Source organism: Natrix helvetica (assembly GCF_964273705.1).
Source record: "Natrix helvetica genome assembly, chromosome: 5".
NCBI lineage: Eukaryota > Metazoa > Chordata > Lepidosauria > Squamata > Natricidae > Natrix > Natrix helvetica.
The window spans coordinates 11,918,416-11,946,298 of NC_138551.1; the positions used below are offsets into that span (position 1 = coordinate 11,918,416).

The window sequence follows — 27,883 nt, forward strand, 5'->3', positions numbered from 1 at the left end:
TAAAAGGTCCTCTAAAGCTAAGAGAAGCCCTTTGTTTCATGAGTTTTTCTCTTAAAATATGTCTAAATTCAGCCAAGTTTCTAAGTGTTTCCTCTTGTTTTTGCAGTAATACTGTACCTCTTATCTGAAAACATTAAAACTATATCTTGATAGGGAATCTAGCCATTTCAAAAAGATAGCTTCAAAGATTTTATCTGTCTTATTGATATTCAAATCTTGCAATTTATAGATTCTGTTATCTCTTCACTGAGCAAATTGCTTTTTCAAACATAGAAAGAGAGAACTTTTTTTTAAAAGGCACAATTTGGTGAATTGGGTTCCTTCAAGCTTAATATAAATACTTTGTTTCTGCCGTCCTGAATGTATAAAATATTTTTTTTTCTGCTGTCCAATTGCCAATCCATTGATACATAATTCCAAAGAACACGACCATAAAGAAAAACAAATCTTCCAGAATAAAACTGATATGTGAGATTATTTGGCCAAAAGAGATCCATTAAACATATTCACTACATCTGGCCACAATTAAGTGAACCTAACTGTTTTTTTTCCCCTGAATATATTTGGGTGGCTCTTTTCTTCCTTTCCTTCTGCTTCTTGTTTTTATTTGCATTTAAAATAAAAGACACTTTTTGAAATGTTGCAGGTGAAAAGAATGAGTACAGATGGGTTTCTATCACTTCTAGAAGCCAAACTACAAGGCAAAGCATTCAACTGCTTCTCATCCGTCCATTTTGTAAGTGATTGTAAGTGATTTGATTTTTCAATTTCAATTATTCTGTCAATGCACACAGGAAGTTCATCGTTATAGACAAATGTTGTAAAACATGTGAAGCATAGCCAAGAAACTGTGAGTTAGAGCTGTTTTGCAAATTAATGCATTATTGTTATGTTCACTTCCAGGATTGTCTCTGAAATGGGGTACGATAAACCTATAGAATATTCCAACTTTCTTATTCCAATGTAATAGAAGAAAAGATTTGTAGCTCAGAGTTGAACTGTTCTTGGTGCTCTGTGAGCTTGGTTATTTCTTGCAGACATTTCATTACCCAACTAGGGAACATCATCAGTGCTAGTGTTACCCAACTAGCTAGGGGTGAGTTGTTGCCGGCATTACTGCCTGTTTGGCGTGCATTTGCTCCTAAAAAGGTCTGTGCCAACGCACAACGTTAGAAAGGGGGGGGGGAAATCTGCAATGAAGATTGTTCTGCGCATGCACAGAATCGAAAATCAAGATGCCGCTGCCGCCAATAGAACCGGTTCAGGGCCGTGGCAGGCCAAGTTACTACCTACTCGGCAGAACTGATGTGAACCGGTAGGAACCCATCTCTGCAACTAGCACTGATGTTTGTAAGCTAGTAGGATAGGAAACCTCTGCAAGAAAACAACCAAGCTCAGTGAGCATCAAAGACTTCACCTATCCAATCTCCTGGTAGTTTGTATGTGTGTGAGTGCATGTGTATGTCAGCGATGGGTTCCGGATCCCATTCCAACCAGTACGGTTGGAACCGGCCTGGAGGTGTCCACATGGATGCGCACAGTGCAACTCCACATGCATGCAGCGCACGCATGAGTCTTAGCGCCTCCATGAGCCTCCACGATGCTCCAGCTGCTCAGTGGAGCATCGCACAGGTGCTGTATGCGCCGTGCGCGGAAGCGCTGAAGACTTAAAAGACTGGTAAGGAGCTCGGGCAGATGGGCGGGCCCTCTGGAGCTCCGTACCAGAACGATATCTGGTGCTCGGGGGCATACCGCTTGCAATCCACCACTGGTGTATGTGTATGTCTATATCTATGTCTATATCTATATCTATATCTATATCTATATCTATATCTATATCTATATCTATATCTATATCTATATCTATATCTATATCTATATCTATATCTATATCTATCTGTCATCTATCTATCTATCTTTCTCTATCTCTATCTATCTATCTATCATCTATCTATCTATCTATCTATCTATCTATCTATCTATCTATCTATCTATCTATATGAAAAATGTAGTGAGGATGGGGGTTTGAACTTGGATGAAGTAGCAGTATAATTTATTAAGGCTAAGACTCAAATGTCTGCATGAACTGAGAGACGTTAAGATGCATGTTTTTCTTTTGCGTTTCTTCTGGTTACTGACCTTTCACACGAAACAATACGGGACTCGTTTCCTTCTGTATTGTGGCACTAAAGAAGTAGTTATAAAGAGACCATGCCTGTCTCTGCTTTGAAAAGATGCTTTGAAGCATGAGGACATCTTCTTTTCTGAGCCTGCCCTAAGATGTGCCTGCTTTCACATTAAACATGCTACGGCTGTAATGAGTCAACTCATTTGCTATAGCCCTGGTCATCAAAACCAAGAGGATCTGTATAGGGATGGCAAGAAATTGTATTTATTTTTTATTTATTAGTTTGTCAAACATGTACAAGATAGCAAGTGTAAATATGGATATGAATGAAAGAAATGAATACAAATAGGTGGGGACAGTAGGACAGGGACGGTAACCACACTGGTGCACTTATCCATGCCCCCTTTACAGACCTCTTAGGAATGGGGTGAGGTCCATGGTAGACAGTTTTTAAGGTTGAAGTACCAGAATCGTTCTTATTAGGAATATTAGACCCAAAAATGGACATTTTTTAAAAATACATAATACTACAGATACTCACTGCAGCTAGAATTGCATTCGCAATTTGCGAATTAATTTACCCGCAGATGAAATAATAATTAGAAAGGTACTCAAATGTGCAGAGATGGACAAAATGGCCATGGAATTAAAAGAAAGAGAAGAATCGGATTTCTATAAAATATGGAATACAATTTATGTGGCTAAACAACAGAAGCCAAAACAGGAAATAGAAGTCTTTCTTTGTGAGTTTTTTCCCCTAAACTATTATTGAATAAAAATTAACCAAAGTTACTAATTGCTATCAAACTTAAAATATTGACCACAATGTAAATATAATGGTGATATGAACAATTAATATTATTACAAGTGTTAGTACAACTGTTATTACCTTATTACAGAAGCTAAAATCGATAGGAAGGCAATGGAGAATGGAGAATTCAAAGGCTAAACATGAATGCCGATACAGAAGGCTGTATAATTATTTTATATGGTTATGTTTGTCTTGTTTTTTTTTCCCCTGTTTTTAAAGGTAAAAATGTTTAATAAAAACTTTTTTTAAAAAAAGGTTGAAATACAGTGTGGATTCCAGGCAGATGAGCTGTATTCAAGAATTGGTCTGGCAAAGGTTTTGTATGCCCTAGTTAGCAATACAATGTTACCGGAGAAGAAGCTTCGCAAAATTAGGTTAACAACTCTTAATACCTTTTTTGCAATGCTGTTACAGTGTAATAGACAGACTACAAAGATTATTGAACAGATTACCGTATTTTTCAGAGTATAAGATGCACCTTTTTCCCTCAAAAAAGAGGCTGAAAATCTGGGTGCATCTTATACACTGAATACAGCATTTTTTTGCCTCCCGAAATCCCGCCCCTTCACCAAAATGGCTGTGCATAGCCTTTAGGAGCTTTGCAGAGTAGTCCTGGGGGCTGGGGAGGGCAGAAATGAGCAACAAATGGGCTGTTATTTGCTCAATTTTGCCCCCCCCCTCAGGAGCACTCTGTAGGGCTCCTAAAGACTATGCATGCCCTTTGTTTAACCAAAAATGGGTCAGTTTTCACAAAAAAATTGGCCTTTTTGCTCGTTCCCCCCCCCCCCGAGCATTCTACAAGCCTAAAGGCTACTCATGCCCTATTTTTGTAAAAAAAATAGGGGGGGGGGCTTTTTTGCAAAAAATGGGCCATTTTTGGGAGGTCTACAGAGTGCAAAAAAATTTTTTTTCTTAATTTGCCTCTTCAAAACCTTGGTGCATCTTATACTCCGGTGCATCTTACACTCAAAAAAATATGGTATATCCAGCCTTTGGCATTTGGCTCTTACTACTGTACACAAGATTAAAAAGAAGGCAGATTGAAAAACATTAAAATCTTATTGGAGGAGAAGTATCCCCTCTCAAAGAGTCACCCTGGACAGAAATCTAACTTAATGTAAATTATGTGGATAAATAAGGGTGTATGGAAACCAGCTCTTTATCTGCAAAACCTAACTTTCTCTGAGAACAGCAATTTTTAAAGCCAGATCCAATATGTTCCTCCATCAGCACTACTCGTAGGCAGCTTTAATAAAATCCCCATAGTGGAGTACATTTGTCCATGTGGCGATAAGGAAGTTGAAAACCATTTTACATGTATTATTATGTTGTAAATTTTATAGGGACATAAGGTCTGTTTATATTTTTCCTCTAATAGATAAATTCCCAGGGAGATCATACAATTTTTATCTGAATTATCTTTTCCGGGATTTTAAATCTGCTATTACCTGTGTAGTAGGTAAGAAGGCTAAGCTAAATGTAAAATCTATCAGCAAATATGCTTATTTCCTGTGCTTTATCTAATATGATTTTGAAGACTTTACTACCTTAGTGCACCATATATTAAAGAAAATATTTTTTTTCCATTTGCTGCTCACTTATTGTAGGAAGAGGACCAAATTCCTTAAAGGATCATCAGCTAGAGCCAAAAATCAATCATGAATGGACTTGAAACAAGCAAGTAATGGGTAACTTTGAGAATAGAGTAGAGAAGAGTAGATAGAGTAGAGTAGAGTGGAGTGGAGTGGAGTGGAGCGGAGCGGAGCGGAGCGGAACGGAACAGAACAGAACAGAATAGTATTTATTGGCCAAGTGTGATTGGACACACAAGGAATTTGTCTTTGGTGCATATGCTCTCAGTGTACATAAAAAAATACATTCATCAAGAATCATGAGATACAACACTTAGCGATAGTCATAGGATAAGTAACCAGGACTATCTTATTTTTTTCCCCTTCTGGGATATCATTTTTCTCTGATAATTTCTCATTTGTGTCTCACTGAATTGTTTACATGATGCATTTAGTCTGGCTACTGATTTATTCCTTTTTCAGAGACTGTACAATACAGTGAATTAGTCAATCACATGAACTGTTCTTATGCAAAATACTACAACCCCCTCCCCACACAGAGCAAGGTTTAAACAAATCAAGCATGACATCATATAGCCACTAGATCAATGATGGCTAACCTTTTCCGGAGTGAGTGCCCAAAGCACAATTGCAAGCACAAATGTGTGTGCTGCCCCCAAGCTGCAATGCATGCGCCCCCCGCAGTCCGCACATGTACATGCCCCTTGCATGTGCTCCACCCCTTTTGCATGTGCATGCACTCCACATCCTGTGCATGCACACCAGAGACCTGACAACCAGCTGGCTGGTGGGAGGTGTGTACACATGCGCAGTAAAGCTGAACTAGGGCAACGGCTCATGTGCCCACAGAGAGGGTGCTGTGTGCCATAGGTTCGCCATTGCAGCACTAAGTCTTTAAATTTCTTGCTTAAACATTTCTTGCGCACTCAGATTTTTGATGCTTTGTAACCTCATCCCTCTTTCAAAAAAGCAGCCCCTGAAAGATGAGTAGCATTTATCAAAGTCCTGAACCCATCATTTGTAGTCAAGCAATTAAGAGAGCCAGTTTGGTGTAATGGTTAAAGCATCAGGCGAGAAACGAGGAGGCCATGAGTTCTAATCTTGCTCAGCCTTCCATCCTTCCAAGGTGGATAAAATGAAGACCCAGATTGTTGGGGGCAAACATGCTGATTGTGTAAACTGCTTAGAGAGGTCTGTGACGCACTGTGAAGCGGTATATAAGTCTAAGTGCTATTGTTGTTGCATACAAAGTCATCTGAGTGTCCTTGGGCCAGTTAGTCTCTCTCAGACCTAGGAAGGAGACAAGGGCCAACCACTTCTGGAAAAATCTTGCCAAGAAAACTGCAGGGAAACTGCTTCAAGAAGTCCCTGCAGTTTTCCACCCAGTCCTTGGATAGAAACTAATCAAGGAGAGAAGCAGTTTAGAACTAAGGAGAAATTTCCTGACAGTTAAAAGAATTAATCAGTGGAATAACTTGCTTCCAGAATTTATGAATGCTCCAACACTGGAAGTTTTTAAGAAGGCATTGGACAACCATTTGCCTGAAATGGTTTAGGGTTTCCTGTCTGAGCAGGGGGTTGGACTAGAAGACCTCCAAGGTCCCTTCCAACTCTGTTATTCTATTCTAAGTTGCCAGGAGTCATAAACTGACTTGAAGGCATCCTTCAAAAAGTTGCCTTCAAAGCCCTATAATATATTCAGCTACTGAAGCACTTGTAAGCTACTTAAGCTGCTTGAGAATTTGTTTTTATCAGTGTCCTTACAAATGTAAATAAAACTACTGAGATGGTTGACTGAAAGGAAAGAAAAATGTTAAGATTGAAATGAGCCGAGGAATCTTAATGCTGCATTGGAAAGGGAACAAGAAGTCAGATGAATTTTCTAAATAGAATCTCGGGCACCCAAAGAGCAACAACTGAGGAGCCATTGTTCGTAGGCCCTGCAATATCTGTATGGGGGGAGGTGGGATCGAAAAGGGTAAAATGGTGAACCTTACTTCACAACCACTACTTTGTCCCTTTTTGACCCTGCTCCCATTGCTCTGACCTTCAAAGTTAGAACGCTCTTTGAAAAGGCCTTCAAATATGACACTGTGTCAGGGTAGTGATTTAAGACCTGACCAACTGCTACGATGATGCAATGATGCACTGATATAATGATGGGATTACATCAGCAAGGTTTTTGGCTGTTACCCCTTTAAGAGCCTGTATAATAAGAAGAGGCCCTGTTATGGCGTCTCTCTCTCTCTCCCTCCCCGCTGTAATTTGCTGATTGTTTGAGTTCTGCCTATAGCATGTACATATCTATAGTATATATTCTTTTGTAGATCAAAACCACTATTTATTACAAACCTCTGTTTGCTGTTTTTGTTCCTGGGTTGTCTCACGTAGTAAAGCTGTGCACGCTCTGACACGCTGAACCATCTGCTAGACACATGGGGTTGTGAAGGCATTCTACCAGGTACAGAGGTTCAAAACCATGGAACGTCTTATAGTCAAAACATCTACTTTAGGTACAGCTAAGAAATAAACTGGGAGCCAGTGCAAACCAGAACCATCTGGTATAATATGTTCTAGCCAATGGTGAGAGGTCGGCAGTTTGAATCCCTAGTACAGCTCTCCTGCGTGAGCAGAGGATTGGACTAGATGACCTCCAAGGTCACAACTCTGTTACTGTTACTGCTACCAGTTCGGACTGATTCAGCCAAACCGGTAGTAAAAAAAAGCTACTGGTTCGGGCGAACAGGTATTTCCAACGATCAGCTGTGACACACGATTTATATTAGTTAGAATGCAGGATTTCCTGCTTTCTAGCTAATCTAAGTCGCGTGGCAAAGCAGATTTCCCCCCCCCCCCACTGTTCTACTTACCTTTGCAGGCGTGCTTGGTAGGAGGCTCCGCCCACTCACCCAGACGTCATCACATCCATTTTTGACACTTTGCCCATGTGCAGAAGGTTCTGCGCATGCATGGAGATGGTGCGTGCAAGCAAACTATCAGGAAGGTTAGCAGAGGATGGATAACTGGATATATCAATTTCAGACAGGTTTATAGCTGGAATGAAAAGCGGATCCAACCCATAAAAACACTCTGGGCCCTGTGGGTCCAATTCCTTTGGAGGGTGATTCCTACCCTTAAAGATTCAGCAATAAAGATTCAGAAACTTGTGATTAATAATGTCTGTCTTTGGAGTGAATCATAATTTGTTAGCCCGTCTTTAGTTTATTATTATAGTTTGACCATCTATTATGCCCATGCACTCATCTGTCTCTGAAGAGAAAGAAAAACGAAATGGTGTATTCATGACAATCCACTCTAATCCTCAGTGACACCGCTGGGCTTTCATGTACAGTAGATGTTGAACAGCACGGAGCCCTTTGGGACAGCCGAACAAGAACACCATTAGGTAGAACAAATATTCCCCAGCATTAACTCCTTGCAATGTCCATTCAGGTAGGAATGGAACTACTACAAGGAAACCTCTTACACAAACTCAATTTGTGCCCCTGCTTCCAAAGGGTTTTGACAGCTCGAGGAGAATCAACAAGGTTGCATTTGATTTGTCTCTTCTCAACAGAGATCTTCCCAAGTTTTACAGAAATACAGTGTGGACACTTCCCCAAAATACTATGTCATCCAGGTATTTCCAAGGTACACTTCAGATACGACAAATGTTAATCCATCACCGCATGTTCATTTGATTTATCTACAGGCAACTTCCACCGTCTGAACTATCTTCCATTTCTGGGACAATAGACACAGAGTTTCACTACTCCAATCTTCTTGTATCATCAGCACCTCTAATCATCAGAGAAATTATTACGAACATATCCCTTCTCAAGAGCTAAAACCTATGACAACCAGTTATGTTTAATGTACAATTAGATTCGTGCCTAAAAGGAATCAGAATGGTGTTTGTGCCAATGATGACTTTTAACCCCATTAAACTCATTGCCCAGAGAGATAACACTTCAGTCGTTCCTGACACATACAATATAGAGTGTTGTTGTTGAGTATACTGTTCTAAAACACCAGCCTAGTTTATTTCAAATTGCCTATATTATAATAATCCTAATAATTCCGGTGAAACCACAGCTGGAATCGATGTCATTTAAGTATGGCATTCTTTAAAAATGCTTGCTATTTCGGAATGCAGAAAAATATAGTACCGATGAAATTAGGCAGCACTTTTATTTTCATCAATGGCTCTCTACCATTAGATTCCTAAGTAAAGTGAGCAAAACAAACCCAGAAAATTATTAATGGATTATTAGGTTTCTGAAGCATTCTTGAATGATTCCCAACAGGAGCAATATACGAAAATAGTGAAGAAAAACATAAAACTAATTCCATATTTTTTTTTTACTCAGCACATTGTGTATTTTAAATGTTATCAATTTCTTTATTTTAGCAATTTCACTCTGTGTTCTATTTTCAAAACCATACTTAACCAAATTTAAACAATTGGCACTTCTCGGAAATGCACAACATTGGTAAATTAACACCAGAAAATTTTATACTTTTGCACTGGTTTATACTACTTTATGAAGTTAATGGCTTGATGGCGTGCATGAATGTGATATTTCCAAAATCTTATTAGATATTTTGTTTATTGCTTTCAATCGTTATTTATATTGATTTTTTCCCAGCCATGCTCTGCTACATTTCAATATACCTGCCTGAAAATTTCATTCACTAGTAAAGTATAACAAAGAATTCACTGACACGAAAACTAAAGTCTTTTTTCCCCCTGCTTGTTCAAATTATTTACAGCTGATAAAAATGCTCTATCCTTTGGTTCTGTAAACTTTTCTATTATTTTTCATTTGTGTTTCTGATAATTGCAAGAAATATGATTTCTCATTTTAATATCCCTCGAGTTATGATATGGAATTTCAGCATATTCCCAATCTATTCCTTTGCATTTCCCTGTTCTAAAACTTTAAAATAGCTCATTAAAATGTAAGTGGACCCAGTGGGCAGATTGCTACGGAGATTAAAAACCAAGGTCAGAAGTGACTGGGGATGATAGCTGATGGTTTTGATAATGCTAATTGTATATTATGACAGGATGAAGGTGGGAAAGAAAATACAAGTGCTTAAAAAAAGACAAACATCCTAAATGCTGTCTTTAAAAGAAGGGGAGGGGAGGTGGATTTAAAACATCTTTGTAGTGCCCTGTCATGAATTAAAGTCATAATGAAGTCTGAATTAAAAATGTCAGTTCCTGTGAGGGTTGATAACTTGGTGCTTTGTTCTTCAAGTCAAAATGTGTCTATTTGAAGGGCTAAAATGACAGTTTGAAAATGGGAGATGCATAAACTAAAAAAAAAAAAAGGAGGAAGAAGAAAGCTGCCCCTTCTAAAGACATCACAAAGGAAGGCCCATAATGTAGTCCTTTAAGAAGAAGACAAGTAGGGTAGAAGGCAGAATCTTTAGGACGTAACCAAGCAGCACTAAGAGGCAATGTCCCTGGCCAATCAAAATTATTTCTGTAGCTGCTGGGCTCTTGCAATTCTGTCTTTACACTAGACTGGAAACCCTTTGTACTAATTGCTAGACTGTACCAGATTTTCTGGTTCAGTTCCATCCTATAATTGAGTGACAATGATGAGCACGGAAGGGGGAAAAAAAGAAAAATTTCAAACTCACCACTCCAACCAGGAAGGGTTAGAAATGGTTTTCAGAGAAAGCCCATCACTGCTTGGTACTAAATGCAGAGGTTAAGAAAGACTCATCTGCTCTTGTCTCTTAATTCCTGGTAGGTGGGCTGAGACAAAAAGGCTGTGTAGGATGAGAACAAGATCTTACAAATCCGTAGTACGTATGCCCTCTTCAAAAAAAAAAAGAAAGACAAAACAACAACAACAACAAAAAACAATCCTTTGTGACAACAAGGAATGCTTGCAGGCTGCCAGTGTGCAGCTATGGTGATGATTTTGTTAATTACATGTTTCCTGTAACTGTGGAAGCTCAGGCTGACCTCCCATTCCTGTTTGCCATTCTAAAATTACAAAATTTGAAAGCTGCCATTGTCTTGAGTAGAGATTAAATATCTGCTGGTACGGAAATTTCCTTGACACAATCTCTAGGCATGCTTCAAAATATATAGTTAAGCATAATATTATTTCCAATAGAAAAGGCAGGCATTATTATGCATTATTTGTCTTTTAGCTGACTTGAATTGGTGAGATTTATTTTTGGGGAGGTCCAATTCGCTCAGCACCCGGATGTTGTATTCCCCTATATTGTCCCTGGTGCCAACCCATTGTACAAATGCCCATGATGTGACTTTCATTAACTCATTCTTGACTTGACAAAGGATTGACTTGATGGTCAATTCTTAGTTTGCAATCCTCAACCCTCGATCAGAAATATCTGGCAATGAATGCCATGGGACTTAAAGCTGGTGTCATCAAGCCTAACGTTACCCTGTCAACTGAATGTCGTTAGACAGATGGAACCCCTGGGATTTCTTCAAAGCTTTGAAAACTTTGAGCAAATATTTATTCTTCTCCCCCGCTTCACTTCAAAGGCTTCACACACATAAGGTATACATAGACATTGGCATGCACGCACACACACAAACACACACAGGGACACACACAGAATAGCAGCTATCCTCATAGCAAAACTGAGGTTTCCAGTTTCCCGGTCCACATATGGCAAAACAGTTGGATAGTTGTCCAAATAGTTTGGACCTTAGTCCAGACAGAGTATCCTTGTATAAACCTACCCTTAAATCAGTTCTAACCTCAGTCTTTCTATCTTCAGGACACAACTTTGCCACTCAGTTCTACCAATGCCCTACATCGCAGTGATTCAGCCTTTATTTCAAGATATCTTCTTCTCCTTCTGTTTTGGTATATCACATTGCACCCCAATCCTTTCCATTCTCTTCCCCCATTTTGTACGCCGCTTTGATAGCAAGATTTTGGAAAACTCTGATACAGCCAAGAGAGAGAGAGAGAGAGAGAGTTTCCAAACTTGCTTGGCTAGGCCAAACAGGTTGACATCACATAAACAAGGGCAGCAGAGTTAAGCGAAAGCTTACCTTTCCAACACTGAAAAGAGCTTCTCTGCTACACCAGCTGACAGGCTGCAGAGTTTTTCCTCTAATACCGAGCAGGTAAAAGCAGGGAGCTAGCAAATACCTGACAACAGGGCTGGGGAAGTCAAGGAAATAGAGAAACCATCAAATGACTTTCCAGATACACAGTCAGCTCTTAAACATGGAGAATTACGAATGCTCTGGCTATAGACTTTTGCCAAAGCTGTAGTTCCCCCCCCCTTCACTTCTTTCTTTTCTTTTTCCTTCTCTCTGTCTCTTTTAGTGAAGCTAGATTAGTTCATACAAAACTCAACAATACACCACTGAAACCCATTGTTGATATTCAACATTTTTCACATAGCGGAATAGAAGAGACAATACGGTATCTAGGAAACCATGGGATGGATTATACAGTGATGCTATCTTTTTCCTTTTGCTGGGCCCTGTAATTTTATTCTCCCCCCCCCCGCAACCTACCCCAGCAAAGTGGTATGAAAACACAAGGGCATCAAAACCCAGAGCCCCAAAAATCAGGAAAGACCCTCCCCCTGCTTTTTAAAAATAACAAAAAAAGGGGAGAAAGCAGCCAAGAAAGATTAAAATAAATGCAGCAGTTTAGCCCATGAAACATAAATACACAATTTTAAAACCACCATCCGTACAGATAACTGAATGCTTTCTTGCCGGCATGCCGCTTTTATTGCTTCAAAAAACCATTTTTTTTCTTTGAAATACGATCCGGAAAATTACAAGCAGCAAACAGATTTATCAACGTTAACGATGATAACTCTAAATTCATTTTTATCAGCCCATTCTAAAATTCAAACACGGCCTACCCAGACTAGCTCTGATTTCTACTTGGGAGAAGAAATGGCCATTCACTGTTGAGCAAGTTTTGCATTACTTTAGGATCAATGGGATGTCCAGCTAAGCTTCCGGAGTAAATTATTACCTTCTGTGCGGAGATTAATTTTCCAGACACTCAGCTCACAATTAGGATTTCATTTATTTTTTGGAAGATACCAGTGAGAAGATTGCTCCCTCTTAACCATGCTTTAAATAATCCCGACGGCTCTCAGAACTTTAATCATTTTTTTTTTCTTTTGCCGCCTGGAATTTGAATCCTTTATTTCATAAGGCCACTAACTCTGAAGCTCATTCCGTTTTCCCTTAATCCGGTTCCCATATTTTCATCCAAACCTCCAATTGTCTAGGTAGCCACTGAAAGTGAATGTTCCTTCCAGTTTCTTTTCATCACTGCTGCAATTGACCATTGACAACTGATTGATGCTTATCTTTTCACTTCAACAATGCAAGAAATTACCATCACTATGGCTATGTACAGTAAATGCCTCCAAAGTAAATTACATGATTCTAAAATTCTTCTTAGCTCACTTAGTAAAACATCAACACTGAAAGTTTTTTTCCCCTTTTTTTCCTTTTTCTTTTCTGTTTTTCCTTTTGCACAGCCCCCTCCTCTCCTTTCTCACTCTCTTCCTATATTGCAGATCTAGCCTTCCTTGTCAGTGCCAAGAAAAGAGACTGACAGCTTCTTTAAAAGGAAGGATAGAAAAGAACTTGAATAAGAGATGGCATAAGGCTTGCCTAAGACTTCATTCTCTGCAAGCGGCTATTATTTGCCAAAAAAAAAAAAAAAGAGGCATGCGTGGAAAGATAAACGATGTCAAAATATCCCAGGAACATTCACAGGAACTTTGAAGCTTTCCTTTAACTGCATGCACAAGCAAACTTATAACATTTCACAAGTCTGCTTTTGCTCTCGAATACATCACATTCAGTTTAAATACCTCCGTCTCGTTCTATTGGCCAATAAATGAGATAATGGGAAGAAGCGTCGCTCAATGTTTATTTCATAATTCAAACTGAAACTTTGGAACAGAGTGAGCCTCAGTCAACCATGCTAGTCCTGCCCTTGATCAAGAGTCACTTGAGAGCTAACTAAGCGGCCTATAAATTTAATAAATGAAATAATAAATGCCTCCTTTTTGTGCAACACACCTAATAAAGGACAGACCTTTCTTTAGGCTATCACAGTCTCCATCCTGATTTCTTTTATTCTCCCTGCAATTACTCCTCGACTAGAATATTTACCTGATTCATTTTTTGGAACAGAAGTGGGGATATATACAGTGTGTGTATTTATGTGTGTGTGTGTATACATATATATTCATTCATATACATATATGTACATATCTATCTATCTATCTATCTATCTATCTATCTATCTATCTATCTATCATGTATCATCTATCTATCTGTTGTATTTGTGCTGATTAATAAATAAAGGGAGACTAGTATAGATCTATTTCAAGCTATTTAGCTCTCATCAGCTAGCCATACCCTTACTGGGATTTGAACCTGGGCATACCAGGGGTTGTAACACAAATACATACATACATACATACATACATACATACATACATACATACATACATATATATTTGTTTTACTCTTTTGTAGGTTTAACATTTAGGTCAACATTTATCAACATCATTTATAAATATTTATCAATATTTATATAAAGCTGAAGGTTCCCCTCGCACATATGTGCTAGCTGTTCCTGACTCTAGGGGGCGGTGCTCATCTCTGTTTCAAAGCCGAAGAACCAGTGCTCTCCGAAGACATCTCTGTGGTCATGTGGCTGACATGGCTAAACGCCGAAGGCTCACAGAATGCTGTTACCTTCCCACCAAAGGTGGTTCCTATTTTTCTACTTGCATTTTTACATGCTTTCAAACTGCTAGGTTGGCAGAAGCTGGGACAAGTCACGGGAGCTCACTCCGTTACGCGGCGCTAGGGATTTGAACTGCCGACCTTTCTGATCAACAAGCTCAGAGTCTTAGTCACTGAGCCACCATGTCCCTTTTATATACGTAACACTTAAACATACAGATGGAGAACACTGGCTTTAGTTTGCTTATTTTCTGGATGAATGTATGTCAACAACCAAACACATGTGTTTAAATTTTGGTTTTGAGTTAATGTAACTGAAAACTCATCCCCTTCGAAACACCAAGTGAGCACCCAATAGGTAAGCCAAGACTGCTTATTTATTTATTATTCCAGCAATGATTTGTTCCATTCATATATTTAATTGAAACAGTATCAATGGGAACCCCCCCCCTCCCCAATCAACATCACCAGGCAAACTGCAGTGAACAGACCTATTCATCAACTGGAAGAGTGCATAGTTTGTTCCATTGATGCTAAAGGGTAGTGAAACCATTCTGTGTCTCCAGATGATACAAGGGCAAAAGGATAGCTAACTTAATAACATTAAAGCTAAGTTAATACCATTTAAGAAAAGACTGAACAGCCACCTGCCTGAAATGGTATAATAGAGACTCCTGCTTGAGTAGGGGGTTGGACTAGCAGACCTCTAAGGTCCCTTTCAGCTCTATTCTGATCGATCGATTAAGGCAGCCATCAGTGTCCTTATGAAGAACGGTACCAATTGCAGCATCGCTGGTCTCTATTAACACTGATGACACTATATGTATGCATACCATAGTCTTATCTAGCTCGGTACTTCTCAACCCCTGGCATCTTTAAAATGTGTGGACTTCAACTCCTAGAATCCCCCCAAACTGCCAAGTTTGAGAAACACTGAGCCAGCTACTTCTTGCTTGAGTAGAGTCTACCTACTCAAAAACTTTTATTGCTCTCTATATTGCTCTTTTCCATTAGTACTCAGCGTTGACAGTTGCTTGTTTTATTCTGCCTCATCTCCGCAAGGGCCCCAGGGCTCTTTTTTCTTCTGTTTTTGAAGTTCCGCATTCTTTCATTCCTCTTTCCTCCAATCTTCCATTTCACTACCCAGCCCTTCTCCCATCACTTAAGCTGGAAAGCAACAGAAGGACCTGCTCTACGCTTTAATGTTGACTTGAAAACAAATGCCCCAGTTATCTAATGAGCAGTAGAGTGAGCTTCTTATTGTCCGCCTTTGGATTGAAAGTAAACCAAAGAATTCAGGAGAAAATCTATGCTGATTCTTTATCCCAGAGTCCCATCAAAGCATCCATCTGGATTCTTTATCATCCTTTGCTAAAATTCTCCACTGATTTAACATAATTGCTGTATTTATATAAGTACAGTGAATGTCTATGGAGATCATCCAAGACATAGTTGTCCAGTGGTGGGATTCTAAAATGTTAGCAACTGGTTCTCTGCCCAGTTGCTGGGTGGGAGTGGCCATGGTGGGTGTGGCCTACTCAGCCTTCTGAAACATTGGGGGGGGGGTGTTTTCACTCTCCATAGACTCCGGAGACTTTTCCCGAGCTTCTGGAGGGTGAAAACAGCCTCCCCCAGGCTCTGAACTTCCAGTACTTCTGGTGGGCCCGTTTTTCACCCTGGAGGTTTCCCTGAGTCTCCAGAAGGGCAAAAAATGGCCTCCCCGTACTGCAGCGGCCCTCCGGAAGCTGGAAACAGGCCTTTTTCAGACTTCCAGAAGGCCCGATTTTTGCCCTCTCAGACCCTCCACATTGCCCCTGGCACTTACCTGGCATTCAAAACAGGCTGTGTAAAGATTCCCGGGAGGGGAGGGGTGGGCAGGGCCAGTGGGTCCTTCCAACTACCGGTCCGCCCGAAGCAGTGTGAACCAGCTGAATCCTACCGCTGTGATTGTCCCAAAGCTGCTTTTTCCAAAAAGCAATTTGGACTTTCTTGGTGTTTTTTTCTTTGAGAAGAGAAGCATTGTTAAAGTGAAAAGTAAAGAAAAGAAAAGTAAAATGAAATTCAATGGTAAAAAAAATAAGGTTCTACTTTTAGGCAAGAAAGTGGACAACCATTTAAATATGAGCCAGCCTTGTGCAGCAGCTGCCAAAAAAGCCAACACAGTTCTAGGCTGCATAAACAGAGGGATAGAATCAAGATCACGTGAAGGGTTAATACCACTTTATAATGCCTTGGTAAGGCCCACTTGGTATACTGCATTCAGTTCTGGTTGCCACGATGTAGAAAAGATGTGGGGACTCTAGAAAGAGTACAGAGAAGAGCAACAAAGATGATTAGAGGACTGGAGGATAAAAAAAATATGAAGAACAGTTGCAAGAACTGGGTATGTCTAGTTTAATGAAAAGAAGGCCTAGGGGAGACATGATAGCAGTGTTCCAATATCTCAGGGGTTGCCACAAAGAAGAAGGAGTCAAACTCTTCTCCAAGGCACCTGAGGGCAGAACAAGAAGCAATGGGTGGAAACTAATCAAGGAGAGAAGCAACTTAGAACTGAGGAGAAACTTCCTGACAGTTAGAACAATTAATCAGTGGAACAGCTTGCCTCCAGAAGTTGTGAATGCCCCAACACTGGAAGTCTTTAAGAAGATGTTGGATAGCGATTTGTCTGAAACGGTATAGGGTTTCCTGCCTAGGCAGGGGGTTGGACTAGAAGAACTCCAAGGTCCCTTCCAACTCTGCTATTGTATTGTATTGTGTTGTGTTGTGTTGTGTTGTGTTATGTTGTATTGTATTGTATTGTATTGTATTGTAAAGACAAAAAAAATCAAGAAAGTCCAGTTGCCTTTTGGAAAAAGCACCTTTGGGACAGCCACAACATGGATGATTGAAAATCTCCATTGACCTCAAACACTAACAGTGGCAATAAATAGATTCCACCGTGATGTAATGGTACAGCTACTAAATATAAACATTTTTGCCCTGGTCACCCAAACCTCTAAGGAATTTCTGAATAACTAGCTAGAAATAGCTCTGGAGCTCTGGATTGAAGGCCAAAAGAGCAACTGGACAAATTCTTTTGAAAGAGCTTCAGAGGGAGAAGAAGGGACAAAAGTTATGAACAGGACAGGTCTCAAAACTGCCTGCTTGCCTGCTATAAAATTATGTGGATGACCTCTTAGATGAAATAAGTGGAAACCACTCATCTTTTGATGAAGATGTATTGTTTCATTCCATGTGTTTATAAACCATGTAGGTCTTTCAAAAGCTCATATCCCATTAAAAAGGTAAAGGTTCCCCTCGCACATATGGGCTGGTCATTCCACTCTAGGGGGCGGTGCTCACCTCTGTTTCAAAGCCAAAGAACCAGTGCTGTCCGAAGACGTCCCCATGATCATGTGGCCGGCATGATTAAACGCCGAAAGCACACGGAACCCTGTTACCTCCCCACCAAGGTGGTCCGTATTTTTCTATTTGCATTTTTACATGCTTTTGAACTTCTACCATAGGTTGGCAGAAGCTGGGACAAGTGACAGGAGCTCACTCCGTTACGCGGTGCTAGGTATTCGAACCGCTGAACTGCTGACCTTTCTGATCGATAAGTCTTAGCCACTGAGCCACCGTGTCCCCCATATCCCATTAATATAGATTAAAACTCAGCTAAATCTCATTATAATGTAATTCTCAATTTACCCCCAGAGAAATCCCCAATAGATTGATTTGATAGTGAATTTCATTTTGACACATTTCCTAGAGAGAGCATTTCCATAAGAATATTACAATGAAGAGAATATCAGACATTATATCAATTAAAGTTGATTTCTGGGCTGTTAGCATGGAAATTCTCAGCTAAAACCTCATTTTTCTGTTTTGCTTGTGGAAGCCAGTTTATTAAAAGTGTAATAAAAAGGGGGGCAGATTATATAATTTGTGCAGGTTTGCATTTTAAACTTTATTAAACACCAGAAGATTATGTCCTGGGAGAATAAGCCCAGCTAAGAGCCAGTTCAACACATTTGGGTTTTCATTTACTGTATGTGCTCGATCGGCTAAGAAAGTAGCTGTAAAACTATAAGATATTTCTTTCTGAAAGTCCCCCAAAAATAAAATAAAAATCCAACAGACCAATTTTCTCAGAGAAAGATTGTTCTTGCATTTACAGCCAAAGACTGATCAAATACTAAAAGTGGGGTTTGAAGTTTTATCCCTTTGCAATTTTCAGCAGAACAAATCACATAGAAATGGTTAATTTTGTTAATGAAATGTGCCAGCAAGGACAAGCTGCACAATGGTTTAAGGTTTAATATAAGTCATATAACTTCTTCAGATTAAGGACGAAATGTAAGTAGTTCTGCAGTATTTCTCTTTCAGGTTCTAAATGGAAAATCGGACATGCTAACGCAACGGGTTTTAGTAAGTGGCATTCAAAAGAGATCGTTCAAAAAGCATATTATGGGTGAAACATCTTTCCTCAAAGTGTTACTTGTTAATTAGGGTTATATCCCATCTATCTTCAAAACCAGTGTCTCTTTTAAGTTTCCCCTTCAACAACTCTTTTTTATTTATTTCTTTTTATTTATTAAACTAATTACGTAGCCATTCAACTCACACCCAGGTAATGGCTTAATTTTTTATGGATGATATCAATAGCTCTTAGACTTATATACCACTTCATAGCAGTGACGTGCGGTGAGTTTTAGGGCTGGTGAGGCTGGTGACGTCATCAAATTATCATCATGAAGGGAGGACTGTGACAACTTTGAACTTTGCAAGTGTGCAAGCAAAATACCGCAACTCCTTCCGCTGCGCTGCGGAGAAGAGCCACAGGAAGGAGGGACCACGTGTGCAGGAGGCTCCTCAGCGCCAGTCTCAGATCAGCATGAGCCGCGGTCCCCTTCCCCTGCACACGTGGTCCCATTCCCCTCCTCCTGAGCCAACATGAAGGGGACCGCGGCTGCGCTGATCTGAGGCTGGCGCTGAGGAGCCTCCTGCACACGTGGTCCCATTCCCTTCCTTCCTGAGCCAACATGAAGGGCTGCCTCCTGAACACATGGTCCCATTCCCCTCTTTCCTGTGGCTCTTCTCCGCAGCGCAGCGGAAGGAGTTGCTGTCCCCTCCACTGTGATCCTGGGGTATTTTGCTTGCACACGCAAGAAAGAGAAGAAAGAGAAAAGGGGAGATTTTTTTTTCTTTTCATGATGAGAGCGGTGAGGCTCTGCCTCCCCTGCCTCCCCTGACTGCACGTCACTGCTTCATAGTGCTTTTACAGCTCTCCCTAAGGGGTTTACAGAGGCCGCCTATTGCCCCAACAATCTGGGTCCTCATTTTACACACCTCGGAAGGATGGAAGGCTGAGTCAACCTTGAGCCTGGTGAGATTCGATCTGCAAAACCGCAGCTAGCAGTCAGCTGAAGTACCCTGCAGTACTGTACTCTAACCACTGCACCACCTTGGCTCTGATGATGATGGACTTCAACATGAGTCTTTCTGAACCAAACCTAATACCTCGACTACAGGTAGTCCTTGATTTAGGACAATTGAGCCCCAACTTTATGTTGTTAAGGGAGACATTTGGTAAGTGAGTTTTGCCCCATTTTACAACCTTTCTTGCTATAGTTAAGTGAACCATTGCAGTGGTTAAGTTGGTAGCATAGTTCTTGAGTGAATCTGGCTTCCCCACTGAATTTCCCCTTGCCACAAAAAGGGATCACATGACTCGGGGAGATGGCAACCGTCATAAATATGAATCAGTTGCCAAGCCTCTCAATTTTGATCACATGATCATGGGGATGCTGCGATGGCCGTAAGTGTGACAAATGGCCATAAGGCATTTTTTTCAGTACCGTTGTAACTTTGAAAAGTCACTAAATCATCATCTTTGTTTAACGACTCCATCATCCCTTGCGGGGTAGAGTGTGGGTAACTGAATGGAGCTGAGTGTTTACTGGCCAGATGCCCTTCCCTGTCGCCAATGCGGAGTTATATTCAGCAGATATATTCTCAGTGTGCCCAGAGAGAGAAATATCTGCCTCTATCTAGGATCGAACACACAGCCTCCTGATTGTGAGGCAAGAGCTTCACCTCTGGGCCACTGTACCACTGTTTGAAAAGTCACTAAATGAACTGTTGCAAATCAAGGATTACCGGTACTACGCTGCTTTTCCCACACTGGATAAAACAATCCCATCATTTAGACATGAATAAATTGCTTTGCAAGTTGTCCTTATCTCTGATAGTTTTCAGAAGAAGAAAAGGAGGCGACGTCATCTATTTATTTATACGCTGCTCTGCTCAGCCAGCCTCAAGAAGGCTCGTCAAAATCATAAATATTCAGCGTTAAAATAAAATAAAAAAATCGTAAACAACAGCAAAACAAAACACGCTGAGCACCCAGGAACAATATCCTGTCTCATAGCACGAAAAGCAGTTTCGGCAGAGAATGTCCACCGTTACAAATAGCGACAAGATCTTGCAGCCACAATTGCAACATTAGGAACCTTCCAAGCAAGCAAAATTGTTCTTTTCATTCCATGGCACACATATTTAATCTCTGCCATGCTGCCATGGTGACGCCACAACTTTCCAGAACTGATGATGTCATAAAGATGTCCCTTGGAGACTTCCGTTTACTATTATTATTATAAAGACTAGAGTACCTTGTAAATGCCATTACGCTGTCAGTGGACTAGAACATCTGGGGTGTTTTTTTTCTAGGACTGTAGTCCTGACCAAAAATCAGGATATTTCTTTGACTCACCATTGGGTTGTTTTGATTTTTTTGACTCTTTGATCTCGGAGCATGAGTGAAGAGCGGGCTGTACGTAGTACAAGCAGGCTGGAAGAAGATCCAAATGGCATTGGAGAAGAGCAGTCCACTGGGTGTTTCCAGGGTCCAGGCTTGTGTTGTTGTATTCCTACAAGGTAAACAAAAAACAAAAACATGATTGCTCTTTCACACACCAGCTGATTAAATGATTCCAGGTGGAAGGTTACTAACTCAGGGGTGAAATTCAGCAGGTTCTAACAGGTTCTGGAGAACCACTAGCGGAAATTTTGAGTAATTCAGAGAACCGGCAAACACTGCCTCTAGCTGGTCCCAGAGTGGGGTGGGAATGGAGATCCTTGCAGTATCCTTCCCCTGGAGTGGGGAGGGAATGGGGATATTGTAATATCCTTCCCCTTGAGTGGGGTGGGAATGGAGATTTTGCAGTATCCTTCCCCTGGAGTGGAGAGGGAATGGAGATTTTGCAGTATCCTTCCCCTGGAGTGGGGAGGGAATGGAGATTTTGCAGTATTCTTCTCCTGGAGTGGGGAGGGAATGGAGATTTTGCAGTATCCTTCCCCTGGAGTGGGGAGGGAATGGGGACATTGTAATATCCTTTCCCTTGAGTGGGGTGGGAATGGAGATTTTGCAGTATCCTTCCCCTGGAGTGGAGAGGGAATGGAGATTTTGCAGTATCCTTCCCCTGGAGTGGGGAGGGAATGGAGATTTTGCAGTATTCTTCTCCTGGAGTGGGGAGGGAATGGAGATTTTGCAGTATTCTTCTCCTGGAGTGGGGAGGGAATGGAGATTTTGCAGTATCCTTCCCCTGGAGTGGGGAGGGAATGGGGACATTGTAATATCCTTTCCCTTGAGTGAGGAGGGAATGGGGACATTGTAATATCCTTTCCCTTGAGTGAGGAGGGAATGGGGATATTGTAATATCCTTCCCCTGGAGTGGGGAGGGAATGGGGACATTGTAATATCCTTTCCCTTGAGTGGGGAGGAAATGGGGATATTGTAATATCCTTCCCCTGGAGTGGGGAGGGAATGGAGATTTTGCAGTATCCTTCCCTTGTCCCGGCCACCACGCCACGCCCACAGAACCGATAGTAAAAAAAAATTGAATTTCACCACTGTATTAATGTTATCCAATAACAGGCCTTCAACAACTATTTTCCTTCAGCTACTTTAACAGATGTTCCACTAGCACGAAACATGGCGGGAGAAATAAGGAAGGTAGAAATGGAGATGAGATCATCTGTTCCCATTAGAAGAAGCGGTGAATAAAAGGCTCAATACTAGGAAATACCAATCTCATCTAGAAGCATTCAAAATTTAGAGAGGGCCTTTCCTGAAGAAGCAAAGCTTAAGAAAGGAGAGGCATGAATGTAGCAATCTATTACTGTTAAAGCAGTTACCAACGTGTAATTAGGCATACTGACTGAGGTCATTTGCTAAACTGCGGGAACACGAGGAGAGGAGGTTGAGGGAAGAAGTAAAAAATATATATATTATTAACAGCTGTCATCACCGCTACTTTCAAATCCTTAATTCCTGCTTTTTATCTCTGCAGGCGGATGGGAGGGAGGCGACCCAAGGAGAGGAAGAGAAAAAATGGTAAAAAGAACACCAATCTCCCGTCTCTGGATGATATCATGTTTCCAGAACGACAGCAGAACAGAGACAGTTGGAGCATGGCGTCCGAAGGAGACCTGGGAGGCCTACAAATAGCGAACCTCAAACCAGCTCCAATCCAGCCCCGTGAGGACAGTCCCCAAGAACCCCACAGACCTGTGCTTTTAAGCGACATCTTCTTGGAAGAGAAGAAAGGACAAGATGACAAAGCAAATGTAAATGTGCAGACCAAAGAGGGTGAACGGAAAGAGGCGTTAGACGATTTGAAAACACCCCCTCTGGAAACAGGACTTATGCATTTGGTGGATAGGGTATCAGAGGTGAAGAGCCACCCGGTCGTGACAGTCAAAGAAAACAGGCAGTCTGGAAAACTTGATCTGAAAGTGCTGATTAAGGAGGTAGCCTACAAAACAGAACACAAGGAAGGCGGTGACCACATGAATCTAGTACTGCAAGGCATGCCTTGTAAGAAGGAGATGGACCAGGGCCACCAAGGTATGCCACCTGAGGAGCTGCAGAAATCTAGAGGATTAGAACTTGACAGCACATTGATGATCCAGGAGAAGATCCTGCTAGACCAAAGCACCAGCGCGTATTCTGAAGGTGTCACTTCTTTACAGGAATTGCTCGATCAATCCTCTGTAGTATACAGTGAGGAAGAAAAGCTTTTGGAGCAACAAGAACCTACCATGGGCGCAGCTCATAATGGGGAGAAACAAATCACCTTGAGCCAATGGAATTCTTCATCTGAGGAAGAGGCATGCAGTGAGGACCAGATCTGTCAAAATGAGGTGCAGAAACCCATAGAACTAGAACATCCAAGTATTTTATCCACCGTGTCTGAAAGCTATGAGGAGGACGAGGCAGGAGAACAGCAGTATCTACACTCTGGGACAGAAGCTTCCCTCAACACTCTAGACTACAGTTACATAAACTTGTTTGATTGGGAAGACCAGTCTTCTGTTATAACACAAGACATTAATGTTCCCTGTCAGGGTACATCCTCTGGAAACAACCAGAAAGAAGTACAAGTTGCCAGAAGCTCGGCATCAAATATTGCTTTCATCAAGGTAGACGACCATCAGTATATACCCTACAGCCTTTACCAACAAACCACAGCACCAGAAAGCACCATAGTGCCCCTGAATGTAATCAGTACAACAACTCTTCAAATGTTAGATAATATAAATTCTTCACCTGAGGATGCTGCTGTCCACATTATAGAACAGAAATACCCAGCGACTCAGGAACATATTATATTGGAACAAATTAACACGTACGATCAGAGTAAAGGAAAAGAACAGCACAGTGAGGTGGAAGACACACATTTTGGATCTGAGGCCACTGAAGAAGAGGAGAATCAAGAACCTGTTGTTTCAGAAGACTTAAGCAAACTCCTTGGCAATATCAGGTTTGAGAAAGAACAGCAAAGAAAGCAAGAGTGTGGAGATTCTGGGTCCGAGGGCATTTATGACAAGGAGGAGCAAGGTTGCCAGGACCATCCTTGCATCAAAGTACAACAGCCTCTAATAGTTTCAAAACTCACCTCTTTGCCTTTGAATATCTCCGAGGAACCATGTGAAAAGAAGGACAGCCCAATGGTCAGCAATTGGGACATTCATTGTCTGGATGAAAGCCCAGAAGAACAGGATGGACAATGCACAATGCATATAGATGAGAAAGAAGCAACACTAGGACCAGAAGAGGAATGGCTCACAATGCCCTTGCTGTCAGTAGGTGACGGAGAAGATCAACAAACACTAGAATCAAAGCATATCCCAGAGGGAGTGTCTATACCTCATGAGGAGCAGCAGGAGAAGAAGGAAGACCTGAACTTGAACATAAGCTGTGAGAAACAACAAAGGAAAGAAAAGGAAGACCTGTCACCCACCCCTTTCTCAGGTGATGCTGCACAGGGTGAGGGACTCATGTAAGGAAGCTATTTCTTCTGAGGTAAAAAAATCCTCAAAATAGCTACTTTTTCCTTGTTTCAAAACTATTTCTACTGAAATATGAAAACTGAAAAGAGATAGCATTGCTTTTTAAAAAAAAAATTGTACAAAGGTATAGTTACATTCAGGGATAAGACAGTATACTAGGCCAGACTATAGTTATTTGTTAAGACTTTTGATTTTGGAGTAAACATTGTTAAATAGGACCCGTAAATGAAGTGCTAAGAGAATATTGGATGGAGAGTTTTCCACATTCAGCGTGAAGTCTTTTCTTAAGGATCGTAGTTATACCTAAGAATACTTGATTTCACCTGTAGAATGATAGGTGGCTATTACTTAATTCCAATGTGGAAGTTACCCAAGTGGGGGGAAAAAAGTTTGATGACAAATACGATGCTGGAAAGCAGTGGCTTTTCCAGAAATTGTGTGTGCATTATCATCATCATTTGTGTATGCATTATTTAACTTTTTTTTCTTCACTGTGGAAGGAAACCATACCAACAGTGAAAGCATGGAGAAGGGACGCAGCCATCTTTAATTGTTTCCTATTAACCAGTTGGAGGAAGGAAGGTGAAGAAGACACGTTCTGATCATTTCCCAGCGGTACCAAAACAGTGGAAGGGGTGGAAGGGAGTGGCCAGCATTTTATTGACAGTCTATTGGATGGACTTTGGGAAGACCTTCTCTGTCCTTGTATACGTCAAGTATCAGCCATGTAAAATTTTCAATTTTCAATATCATATGGTGTGTTTATTGCCGTTATTTTAGTTATCATGGCAGCCATGTTTTGCCAAAAATAAATTTCAGACATCCTTTCCATCAAAAAAAGATTAAAATTAAAAAAAAAGACCATACCAAAAAAACGTATGTTCAAATAAGACATGAAAACTTGAGGGCCCTTCTTTTCGCAGGCTATGGAAACTTAACATTTCCTTTCTTTCTTCCCTCCCATGAGCTATAATTTAAATGCATGGCATAAATTTGCTTAATAAATAGCATGGAACAGCTTGTTGTTGTTGTTGTTGTTGTTGTTTTGGTGTTATTTCTTTTTGTACGTTAATACCAGACATAAGAACGTCTTGAAGAATAAAGCACAAAGAAGAGAAGGAAGTGTCAAAAACATGCAATCCCTCAGAAACAGAGTGTTCCGCCCTCAGTTTAGGACTAACCTTTAATCTAAAAATGGCTTCACAATAGAGGAAAGGAAATTTAAAATTAGGATATGATTGGGACTGGGCATCTTTGTTCTCATTTTCGGAAGTTGCGTGTCTCCATTATACTACAAGGGACTCTAGCTTCTGCGTCACTAATTCTATCAAGTTTGCTTTCTCTCTTTTTTTTATTGAAAAGTTTTAATAGAATTTACAGGTATTTCCCCAAGTTTGCTTTCTCTTGTGATCTCTCTCTCTTTCTCTTTCTCTCTCTCTCTTCTCTCTTTCATTTCTCATTTCTGATCTATCTCTCTAGATTTCAAGACCTCTAAAGTAACCATAAGGAAACTTTTTTTTATAAAGGAAACCATGAAATCTCAAAGATCTACTTCTACCTCCACATTTCCTTCTTTCCTTCCTTCCTCTCCTCTCCTCTCCTCCTCTCCCCTCTCCTCTCCTCTCCACACAAAGACACAACCGCCAAAGATGTGACTTATGGTAACCACACCAGTGGTGGGATTCACTTACCTTCCCTACCGGTTCGCAAATGTGAGCGTGTGTGTGTGTGCATGCTTCGCACACATGCACCACATCTATGCATTTGCACCGCCTTCTGTGCATGCACAGAAGGTCATGCATTATGTTGGGGCAGGTGGGCGGAACCTCCCGCAGCCGCCGCTACCAGTTCACCCGAACTGGAGAGAACCGGCTGAATACTACCTCTGAACCACACACACACACAGAGATCCATGAGGTTTTCCAAGACACAGTTCAAAAATTGCTTGCCCTTCCTTTCTTCTTCTTAGGGCTGGGAGAGAGGGACCAGTCCATGGTTATCCAGTTGGCTTATGCGCCGGAGGCAGAACTAATCTAATAGCAGTGTTCCAATATCTCAGGGGTTGCCACAAAGAAGAGGGCGTCAAACTATTCTCCAAAGCACCTGAGGGTAGAACAAGAAGCAATGGGTGGAAACTAATCAAGGAGAGAAGCAACTTAGAACTGAGGAGAAATTTCCTGACAGTTAGAACAATTAATCAGTGGAACAGAAATTGCCTCCAGAGTTGTGAATGCCCCAACACTGGAAGTCTTTAAGAAGATGTTGGATAGCCATCTGTCTGAAACAGTATAGGGTTTCCTGCCTAGGCAGGGGGTTGGACTAGAAGGCCTCCAAGGTCCCTTCCAACTCTACTATTGTATTATTATTATTGTATTATTGTAATCTGACACCTTCACTGCTAAACCAAACGACCATCCATATAGTGGTGGGATTCAAAAATGTTTTACCACCTGGCGTGGGCATGGCTTGGTGGGAGTGGCGTGCCGTGCCGTGCCGTTGCGGGCGTGGCAGGGGAAGGATACTGCAAAATTTCTACCTCACTGCAGGGCAAGTATACTGTAAAATTCCCATTCCCTCCCCATCCCATTAACCTGCTTTCCAGCTATGTTCTCCTGTGCAGGGCAACAGAAGAAGACCCAGCCGATCAGCAGGGACTCGGGAGGCAGCAAATAGATGGGGGCGGGGCCAGCCAGAGATGGTATTTCCCAGTTCTCCAAACTACTCAAAATTTCCATTTTCCCCTTCCTCTTAGCACTTTTAATCTTTTTTCATCTATTTGTTTTCTGATGTGATGTTCACACATTCTGTCAATAGCAGGTAGGAATCAAAACATGTTTTAATTTTTTATTTATTTTTTAATATACATTTATATCGTCTTTGCAACACTTCTACATCTTTTAAATATCCATTATGTTTCTTTTGTATGTATATATATATATATATATATATATATATATATATATATATATATATATATATATATATATATATATATATATATATATATATATATATATATATATATATATATACACCTTATATATCTCTATCTCTATCTCTATATCTCTATATCTCTATATCTATCTCTATATCTCTATCTATCTATCTCTATCTATCTATCTCTGTCTGTCTGTCTGTCTGTCTGTATCTGTATCTGTATCTATATCTATCAATCTCTATCATCTATCTATCTATCTATCTATCTATCTATCTATCTATCTATCTATCTATCTATCTATCATCTATCATCTATCTCTATCTATCTATCTATC

At 40.7% G+C, this 27,883-nt stretch overlaps 1 long non-coding RNA gene across 1 annotated transcript in view; it reads right to left on the reverse strand.

Moving 5' to 3' along the window:
• Positions 1 to 27,883, reverse strand: part of LOC309392786 — a 103,505-nt gene that overhangs the window by 56,537 nt on the left and 19,085 nt on the right. Inside the window, exon 2 of the long non-coding RNA XR_014175494.1 lies at positions 21,031 to 21,187. This is a non-coding gene — a long non-coding RNA (uncharacterized lncRNA). The remainder of the gene's footprint in view (positions 1 to 21,030; positions 21,188 to 27,883) is intronic.